Raw genomic sequence first — 9,145 nt, 5'->3', positions numbered from 1 at the left:
GGCAATTGCTTTTGACATGCTTGCATAGGAACCTGTGGTTCCGCGCGCAACATGTGCCCGGTTTGGAGAATGGGATTGTCGACGCTTTGTCGCGAGGACAGTGGGAGAGGTGTTGGTTGTTGGCACCTGAGGCCAACGAGCAAGGTTTTTATTGTCCCGGTTAGGTTTGGCAGGTGATCGGGCCGGACTGGAGGGTCTAGCGTTGCGGTCAGTAGCGCCAGCCACGCTCAAGGCTTACGAACAAGCTTGGAGTGAATGGGAGGAGTTTGTCCAAGGGCGTCAGCATCAAGGTAAGAGTAGGCATCGGCTGATGCTTTCTTTTATGTGGCAGCTTTACGTCTCCGGTAGGTCACGAGCAGTGGTATCGCGGTATTTGGCAGGCATCTCATTTTTCTGCAAGCTGCGAGGCGTCCCTGACGTAACAAAAAGCGAGGTTCTGCGGAAGGCAATGAAAGGGTGGGCGCGATTTGCGCCGTCGCCACCGGATAGGAGGCGGCCCATCGATGCGGCTTTGTTGCCAGCCGTCATCGAGGCGGTAGGGCGAGTCGCGTCGTCCAGGTTTGAGACGCTTTTGTTTAGTTTGGCGTTCTCAATGGCTTACCACGGGGCCTTTCGAGTTTCTGAGTTGGTAGCGCCTTCCAAGAGAGCAGATTCGCGCATGCTGGTCGGGGACGTGGTAGTGGGTGAGAGGTCCTTGCTGTGCAGGTTGCGACGCTCCAAGACGGATCAAGTGGGGAGAGGGCGCTGGGTTACAATGGTTCCAGCGCTAGAGGAGAGCGTTTGCCCAGTTGGCTGGCAAGGCAATATGTGGTGGTGCGACCCGTTAAGGAGGGGTCTTGGCTGTTGCATTATGATGGGCTGCCAGTCACGAAATACCAGTTTCGTTGGATGCTGAGTCGTTGTTTGGCGGGCTTGGGCCTCCCACCCACTGCTTTCGGTACCCATTCCTTTCGCATAGGCGCAGCGACGTCGGCTGCTGCGGCGGGTTGCTCCAGAACTGAAATCCAAGCGGTGGGGCGATGGAAGTCGTCAAGTTACAGACGATATATTCGCCCCGTCACATGAGAGGTCGGTTTGCGCTTGGGGCTTTGTTTAAATGGCAATGTATTACGTTGTTCCAGTTCTGTGATTTTATGGTGTTGTGCGTCTGTTGGTGTTCCCCCTTTTTTATCCTACTCAGGGATTAGCTACTCGCCGTTGCTGGCATGAGTCGGCAGCGGGGGTCTGGAGTTATTTGCGATTTTTTGCCTGACTTGACGGACTGAATTCTAATCTATAATTCGGCTAATTTGGTCTAATCAGAGTCCCTCAGCAGGTCTTTACGTTTCACCTCCAGCTGAGTTATTACATGTGTTTCCCATTTTATATCCCCCCCCCTTTTTTATTTCGTTTGTTTTATTTGATCCTTCCCCTTTGTGTCTTTAATTGCGCTTTAAATTGGCAACGGAACATGGTGCAGTCGGCTAGGCCGTGACTGCTGCAATGGCGAGATCTAAAGTTTTCTTTTTTGGCAGATCCTTCAGTATAAACAATTAATAAGCCTCTTAGTAATCAATTCTACCCCTCTTTTTCCCTTCAGGATGGTTCGGAGACTATTTGCCCATTTGGGTGGTTGGCCACTCTTACATTTACTGGGCGGCCAGGTTTGTGGCCTCGGAAGGGTCTCAGGCATTGCTAGGAACACAGGGTGTCAGATGGCTTGGCTGGCGAGGAATGATGTGGGGTGAGCTGAGGAGTAGGTTAGTGAGTCAGGCCAGCAAGCATGGAGTCCCTAGGGTTTTGGTTGTCCATCTAGGTGGCAACGACCTGGGGAAGAGGACATCCTTGGATCTGCGGTGGGCCATGATACAGGATCTGGCAAGTGTGACCGCGGCATGGACCAATTGTGTGTTGGTTTTTTCCATGATGGTGCCAAGATTGTGTTGGAGGGGTGTGGCGGATGGTCGCCAGATTGATGAGGCCCGGAAAAAGGTGAACGGAGCGGTGGCAAAGTGGGTGCTGTCCCACGGTGGGAGGGTGGTTCGCCACCCGAGGATACGGTTCAGAGACAGCCACCTTTTCCGGCGCGATGGAGTACATCTATCCAATGAGGGGATGATGTTTTTTCTGGAGGATCTAGGTTTCGCTTTGCAGGAGTTAGGGTAGGTTTATGGTGGCGGTGCGAAAGACTTTGGGGATGAGTCTTTCGCTGTTGGCGGAAAAGAACGGCAGTTTTGTATTGTAGGGAAAACTGTAGTGTTTTTTACAGTTTGTTGTGGTTTAGGTGCACTCACCTCCATCGACTTATGGCCGCTTGACCACCCGTCCGGGAAGGCAGCGGCAGGGCACCCAGGAGCGGTGGGTAGTCACTGTGGGGGTTGAGTTGTCACCTATTACCGGTTTATAGTAAGTTTTAGTAAATTTATAGGGTTAGTTATTTAAAGTTAATTCAGATTAATTGAGCCGTTCTTTTGGGCCGCCACCATATGCCAGCTGGAGCGGCATATTAAATTAATTTCTTTATTACAGGTTTCCTAATGGATAGGGACAAATAAATAGCTAGCAATTTTCTGCCAAAATTCAAGTCTCAGTGTCGTTATTTCTGGTTCTAGGTTATGAATGCTTTACTTTCAAAGAAAGGGGTCCACCAAATATCACTAAGATGTTTAGGAGAGAGTATTGACTGCATAGGAGAGGAAAGAGTTAAACATCTGGGGAGGGGTGGACCTAGCTGTGAGGAAAGTACAGCCTTCTTTAGGGGGAGGGTTTGCTATATATAGGGAAGGAGAGGCCATCTTAAGTCTCTTGGTGATTTGCTTTCCCACCCTCCCGCCCTGGTATTAAGAATTTGTGGCACGTGGGCTTTGGCTTTAAGTTGTTGGCTGTTTTCGTTGGCTATTTATTGGCGGAAAAGAACGGCAGTTTTGTATTGTAGGGAAAACTGTAGTGTTTTTTACAGTTTGTTGTGGTTTAGGTGCACTCACCTCCATCGACTTATGGCCGCTTGACCACCCGTCCGGGAAGGCAGCGGCAGGGCACCCAGGAGCGGTGGGTAGTCACTGTGGGGGTTGAGTTGTCACCTATTACCGGTTTATAGTAAGTTTTAGTAAATTTATAGGGTTAGTTATTTAAAGTTAATTCAGATTAATTGAGCCGTTCTTTTGGGCCGCCACCATATGCCAGCTGGAGCGGCATATTAAATTAATTTCTTTATTACAGGTTTCCTAATGGATAGGGACAAATAAATAGCTAGCAATTTTCTGCCAAAATTCAAGTCTCAGTGTCGTTATTTCTGGTTCTAGGTTATGAATGCTTTACTTTCAAAGAAAGGGGTCCACCAAATATCACTAAGATGTTTAGGAGTGCTCTCTCTGTCTGCTGTATCTGAAAAAGGGGCGCTCTCTGTCTGCTGTATCTGAAAAGGGGTGCTCTCTCTGTCTGCTGTATCTGAAAAAGGGGTGCTCTCTCTCTCTGCTGTATCTGAAAAAGGGGCGCTCTCTGTGTCTGCTGTATCTGAAAAGGGGGTGTTCTCTCTGTCTGCTGTATCTGAAAGGGGTGCTCTCTCTGTCTGCTGTATCTGAAAAGGGGGTGTTCTCTCTGTCTACTGTATCTGAAAGGGGTGCTCTCTCTGTCTGCTGTATCTGAAAAGGGGGTGTTCTCTCTGTCTGCTGTATCTTAAATGGGGTGCTCTCTCTGCCTGCTGTATCTGAACAAGGGGTGTTCTCTCTAGAGATGAGCGGGTTCGGTTTCTCTGAATCCGAACCCGCCAGAACTTCATGTTTTTTTTCACGGGTCCGAGCGACTCGGATCTTCCCGCCTTGCTCGGTTAACCCGAGCGCGCCCGAACGTCATCATGACGCTGTCGGATTCTCGCGAGGCTCGGATTCTATCGCGAGACTCGGATTCTATATAAGGAGCCGCGCGTCGCCGCCATTTTCACACGTGCATTGAGATTGATAGGGAGAGGACGTGGCTGGCGTCCTCTCCATTTAGATTATAAGAGACTGAGAGAGATTTACTGGAGCTGACTAGGAGGAGTACTGTTACTGTAGAAGTGTAGAGACTGAGTGGAGAGAGTTTACTAGTGAGGACAGTGCAGTTTACTTTATAATCCGTTCTCTGCCTGAAAAAAGCGATACACAGCACACAGTGACTCAGTCACATACCATATCTGTGTGCACTGCTCAGGCTCAGGCCAGTGTGCTGCATCATCTATTATCTATATATAATATTATATATATCTGTCTGACTGCTCAGCTCACACAGCTTATAATTGTGGGGGAGACTGGGGAGCACTACTGCAGTGCCAGTTATAGGTTATAGCAGGAGCCAGGAGTACATAATATATTATATAGTGAGTGACCACCAGACACACAGTGCAGTTTATTTAATATATCCGTTCTCTGCCTGAAAAAAGCGATACACACAGTGACTCAGTCAGTCACATACCATATCTGTGTGCACTGCTCAGGCTCAGGCCAGTGTGCTGCATCATCTATTATCTATATATAATATTATATATATCTGTCTGACTGCTCAGCTCACACAGCTTATAATTGTGGGGGAGACTGGGGAGCACTACTGCAGTGCCAGTTATAGGTTATAGCAGGAGCCAGGAGTACATAATATATTATATAGTGAGTGACCACCAGACACACAGTGCAGTTTATTTAATATATCCGTTCTCTGCCTGAAAAAAGCGATACACACAGTGACTCAGTCAGTCACATACCATATCTGTGTGCACTGCTCAGGCCAGTGTGCTGCATCATCTATTATCTATATATAATATTATATATATCTGTCTGACTGCTCAGCTCACACAGCTTATAATTGTGGGGGAGACTGGGGAGCACTACTGCAGTGCCAGTTATAGGTTATAGCAGGAGCCAGGAGTACATAATATATTATATAGTGAGTGACCACCAGACACACAGTGCAGTTTATTTAATATATCCGTTCTCTGCCTGAAAAAAGCGATACACACAGTGACTCAGTCAGTCACATACCATATCTGTGTGCACTGCTCAGGCTCAGGCCAGTGTGCTGCATCATCTATTATCTATATATAATATTATATATATCTGTCTGACTGCTCAGCTCACACAGCTTATAATTGTGGGGGAGACTGGGGAGCACTACTGCAGTGCCAGTTATAGGTTATAGCAGGAGCCAGGAGTACATAATATATTATATAGTGAGTGACCACCAGACACACAGTGCAGTTTATTTAATATATCCGTTCTCTGCCTGAAAAAAGCGATACACACAGTGACTCAGTCAGTCACATACCATATCTGTGTGCACTGCTCAGGCTCAGGCCAGTGTGCTGCATCATCTATTATCTATATATAATATTATATATATCTGTCTGACTGCTCAGCTCACACAGCTTATAATTGTGGGGGAGACTGGGGAGCACTACTGCAGTGCCAGTTATAGGTTATAGCAGGAGCCAGGAGTACATAATATATTATATAGTGAGTGACCACCAGACACACAGTGCAGTTTATTTAATATATCCGTTCTCTGCCTGAAAAAAGCGATACACACAGTGACTCAGTCAGTCACATACCATATCTGTGTGCACTGCTCAGGCTCAGGCCAGTGTGCTGCATCATCTATATATATTATATATCTGTCTGACTGCTCAGCTCACACAGCTTATAATTGTGGGGGAGACTGGGGAGCACTACTGCAGTGCCAGTTATAGGTTATAGCAGGAGCCAGGAGTACATATTATATTAAAATTAAACAGTGCACACTTTTGCTGCAGGAGTGCCACTGCCAGTGTGACTGACCAGTGACCTGACCACACTGACCACCAGTATAGTTAGTAGTATACTTATATTGTGATTGCCTGAAAAAGTTAAACACTCGTCGTGTGACTTCACTTGTGTGTTTTTTTTTTTTTATTCTATAAAAATAAAACTCATTCTGCTGACAGACAGTGTCCAGCAGGTCCGTCATTATATAATATATAATATATACCTGTCCGGCTGCAGTAGTGATATATATATATTTTTTATATCATTTATCATCCAGTCGCAGCAGACACAGTACGGTAGTTCACGGCTGTGGCTACCTCTGTGTCTCTGCACTCGGCAGGCAGTCCGTCCATAATTGTAATACCACCTAACCGTGGATTTTTTTCATTCTTCTTTATACATACATAGTTACATAGACATCTTCTCTTTATCAACCAGTCTATATTAGCTGCAGACACAGTACAGTACGGTAGTTCACGGCTGTGGCTACCTCTGTGTCTGCACTCGGCAGGCAGTCCGTCCATAATTGTATACCACCTAACCGTGGTTTTTTTTTCATTCTTCTTTATACATACATAGTTACATAGACATCTTCTCTTTATCAACCAGTCTATATTAGCTGCAGACACAGTACAGTACGGTAGTTCACGGCTGTGGCTACCTCTGTGTCTGCACTCGGCAGGCAGTCCGTCCATAATTGTATACCACCTAACCGTGGATTTTTTTCAGTCTTCTTTATACATACATAGTTACATAGACATCTTCTCTTTATCAACCAGTCTATATTAGCTGCAGACACAGTACAGTACGGTAGTTCACGGCTGTGGCTACCTCTGTGTCTGCAGTCGGCAGGCAGTCCATAATTGTATACTAGTATCCATCTCCATTGTTTACCTGAGGTGCCTTTTAGTTGTGCCTATTAAAATATGGAGAACAAAAATGTTGAGGTTCCAAAATTAGGGAAAGATCAAGATCCACTTCCACCTCGTGCTGAAGCTGCTGCCACTAGTCATGGCCGAGACGATGAAATGCCAGCAACGTCGTCTGCCAAGGCCGATGCCCAATGTCATAGTACAGAGCATGTCAAATCCAAAACACCAAATATCAGAAAAAAAAGGACTCCAAAACCTAAAATAAAATTGTCGGAGGAGAAGCGTAAACTTGCCAATATGCCATTTACCACACGGAGTGGCAAGGAACGGCTGAGGCCCTGGCCTATGTTCATGGCTAGTGGTTCAGCTTCACATGAGGATGGAAGCACTCAGCCTCTCGCTAGAAAAATGAAAAGACTCAAGCTGGCAAAAGCAGCACAGCAAAGAACTGTGCATTCTTCGAAATCCAAATCCACAAGGAGAGTCCAATTGTGTCGGTTGCGATGCCTGACCTTCCCAACACTGGACGTGAAGAGCATGCGCCTTCCACCATTTGCATGCCCCCTGCAAGTGCTGGAAGGAGCACCCGCAGTCCAGTTCCTGATAGTCAGATTGAAGATGTCAGTGTTGAAGTACACCAGGATGAGGAGGATATGGGTGTTGCTGGCGCTGGGGAGGAAATTGACCAGGAGGATTCTGATGGTGAGGTGGTTTGTTTAAGTCAGGCACCCGGGGAGACACCTGTTGTCCGTGGGAGGAATATGGCCGTTGACATGCCAGGTGAAAATACCAAAAAAATCAGCTCTTCGGTGTGGAGGTATTTCACCAGAAATGCGGGACAACAGGTGTCAAGCCGTGTGTTCCCTTTGTCAAGCTGTAATAAGTAGGGGGTAAGGACGTTAACCACCTCGGAACATCCTCCCTTATACGTCACCTGCAGCGCATTCATAATAAGTCAGTGACAAGTTCAAAAACTTTGGGTGACAGCGGAAGCAGTCCACTGACCAGTAAATCCCTTCCTCTTGTAACCAAGCTCACGCAAACCACCCCACCAACTCCCTCAGTGTCAATTGTCAATTTCCTCCTTCCCCAGGAATGCCAATAGTCCTGCAGGCCATGTCACTGGCAATTTGTCTGACGAGTCCTCTCCTGCCTGGGATTCCTCCGATGCATCCTTGCGTGTAACGCCTACTGCTGCTGGCGCTGCTGTTGTTTGCCCGCTGGGAGTCGATGGTCATCCCAGAGGGGAAGTCGTAAGCCCACTTGTACTACTTCCCAGTAAGCAATTGACTGTTCAACAGTCCTTTGCGAGGAAGATGAAATATCACAGCAGTCATCCTACTGCAAAGCGGATAACTGAGGCCTTGACAACTATGTTGGTGTTAGACCGTGCGTCCGGTATCCGCCGTTAGTTCACAGGGAACTAGACAATTTATTGAGGGCAGTGTGCCCCCGTTACCAAATACCATCTAGGTTCCACTTTTCTAGGCAGGCGATACCGAGAATGTACACGGACGTCAGAAAAAAGACTCACCAGTGTCCTAAAAAAATTGCAGTTGTACCCAATGTCCACTTAACCACGGACATGTGGACAAGTGGTAGGCAGGGCAGGGTCAGGACCTATATGACTGTGACAGCCCACTGGGTAGATGTATGGACTCCCGCCGCAAGAACAGCAGCGGCGGCACCAGTAGCAGCAATCTCCGCAAACGCCAACTCTTTCCTAGGCAGGCTACGCTTTGTATCACCGCTTTCCAGAAATACGCACACAAGCTGAAAACCATCTTACGGCAACTGAGGAAGATCATCGCGGAATGGCTTACCCCCAATTGGACTCTCCTGTGGATTTGTGGCATCGGACAAACGCCAGCAATATTGTGTGTGCATTAAATATGGGCAAATTCCAGCACGTCCCATGTTTTGCACATAACCTTGAATTTGGTGGTGCAGAATTTTTTAAAAAACGACAGGGGCGTGCAAGAGATGCTGGTCGGTGGCAAGAAGAATTGCGGGACACTTTCGGCGTACAGGCACCGACGTACAGAAGACTGGGAGCACCCACCAAAAACTACTGAACCTGCCCTGCCATCATCTGAAGCAAGAAGTGGTAACGAGGTGGAATTCAACCCTCTATATGCTTCAGAGGTTGGAGGAGCAGCAAAAGGCCATTCAAGCCTATACAACTGAGCACGATATAGGAGGTGGAATGCACCTGTCTCAAGTGCAGTGGAGAAATGATTTCAACGTTGTGCAAGGTTCTGATGCCCCTTTGAACTTGCCACACGTGAAGTCAGTTCAGACACTGCCAGCCTGAGTCAGGTCATTCCCCTCATCAGGCTTTTGCAGAAGAAGCTGGAGGCATTGAGAGAAGGGAGCTAAAAGGGAGGCGATTCCGCAAACAAGGATTCACGGGTGGTCAATCTGTTGAAATCAGAGCACTACATTTTGGCCACCGTGCTCGATCCTAGATTTAAAGCCTACCTTGGATCTCTCTTTCCGGCAGACACAAGTCTGCTGGGGTTGAAA

Source organism: Pseudophryne corroboree, chromosome 2, assembly GCF_028390025.1.
Source record: "Pseudophryne corroboree isolate aPseCor3 chromosome 2, aPseCor3.hap2, whole genome shotgun sequence".
NCBI classification, from domain to species: domain Eukaryota; kingdom Metazoa; phylum Chordata; class Amphibia; order Anura; family Myobatrachidae; genus Pseudophryne; species Pseudophryne corroboree.
Note: the sequence above shows the minus strand (reverse complement) of the source record.